Genomic DNA, 1584 nt, shown 5'->3' with positions numbered 1-1584 from the left:
TCTGGTTGAAAGTTACCCATGTAGTAAATAGATGCTAGGTTTGACGAAAATTTATCAAACTCGTGGTTTTCACCACAATAAACACAAGATGACTCAGTTGATTTCAACTCTTGGACCGCGGCCGGCTTCCGCATTGTCTTGATCATATTAGCTAGAGAAGATACCTGGGATGTCAATTAAGTGATTGCATCAAGCTCAATGGTACCAGCAACTCTTCTGCAAATCCCAACTCGTGTGGTAGGATACTAATAATCATTGTTAGCAATCTTTTCCAAAATCTCATATGCTTCGTTGTAGGATTTATCCAACAAATACCATTGACAGATGCATCGACTACCATCCTTGTATGTGCATTTAGCCCATTATAAAACATCTCCATCTAAGTCCAATGCTGGAAACCATGCATAGGACATTTCCTAAGTAATTCCTTAAATCTTTCCTAGGCTTTGTACAATGTTTCATCCTTTGATTGCCAAAAAGATGTTATGTCATTTATAAGCTTGTCATTCATGTTTTATGGATTATACCGTAGTAAAAACCTCTTGCAAAGGTCATTCCATAAGGCCACTATTCCTGATGGAAAAGCATTAAGCCACACTCTTGCACGATCTCTTAAGAAATATGGGAATAGTTTGAGCCGCACTATGTATTCAAGAACACCCTGTTGTCGAAACGAATCACAGACTTCTAGAAAAAGTCTCAAATGTAGTCTCGGATCTTTATTTGGCAACCCACTAAACTATCCAACTATTTGCAGAATCTGAAACATTACCGATTTTAACTCAAAATGATGACCTTATATGCATGGTATGACTATCCTTGGATTCAGGTCATCCAAAAGTGGAACTACATGCTCTTGAATTGGCCTATCTCTGTCATCTGTCACTTGATGAATAGTAATATTAACGTCTATCACTCGATGAATAGCCATATTACGTAATTCTCTTCTCCATCTTCACAAAGTTCTCTTAATATCTGGGTTAAAAGGATACTCTTCGTTAACATGAATGCCTCCATTCATGTATTGATGGTAAACCTGTAGAAATCACGTAACAACTAAGTTAGGTAAAACTAATGAAACAAAAAAAAATAAGAAAACCAAATTGCACCAATTGTCAATCCCCAACAATAACGCCAAAAACTTGTTGGTAGCACAGCGGATATGTAAGTCGTGCAAGTATACACGTCGAACAAGTAATAAAGTGATGAGTGAGATCGTCTCCATAAGGATTATATAAGTATAATTTGGTCAAGTTATTATAGTTAAGTTTGATTAATGCTAAAACAAAATAATAAGAAGAATGTAGTGGCAAAATGAGAAAATGATGTTGTAAAAAATGTGAAAAACAAAACAAGTAAACGGAACAAGAATGACAAGGCAAAATCACTATGAAAAAGGGTAGAGGAACTACAATGTTGATTAGGACGGCTAGGATTACTAATGAATCTACCTTCACTAACTATTAATGCCACATCAAAGTTGTGAATATTTTACTGCTCGATAGGTTTCTACAGTAGTCTTTTTCTCTCGAGAGAAAGACCTTGGGTTACCTCCCCTAGGGCACATATGTCTATAGGCTTTAA

At 36.2% G+C, this 1584-nt stretch overlaps 1 non-coding gene across 1 annotated transcript; it reads left to right on the top strand.

Moving 5' to 3' along the window:
• The first annotated feature begins 395 nt into the window (after positions 1-395).
• On the top strand, positions 396-502 carry LOC128035089 (small nucleolar RNA R71). Its single transcript, XR_008191493.1, has one exon. It is a non-coding gene; the product is annotated as a small nucleolar RNA R71 (small nucleolar RNA).
• Positions 503-1584: the final 1082 nt, after the last annotated feature.

Source organism: Gossypium raimondii, chromosome 11, assembly GCF_025698545.1.
Source record: "Gossypium raimondii isolate GPD5lz chromosome 11, ASM2569854v1, whole genome shotgun sequence".
Lineage (NCBI taxonomy): Eukaryota > Viridiplantae > Streptophyta > Magnoliopsida > Malvales > Malvaceae > Gossypium > Gossypium raimondii.
This window is presented reverse-complemented; position numbering and strand designations above follow the sequence as displayed.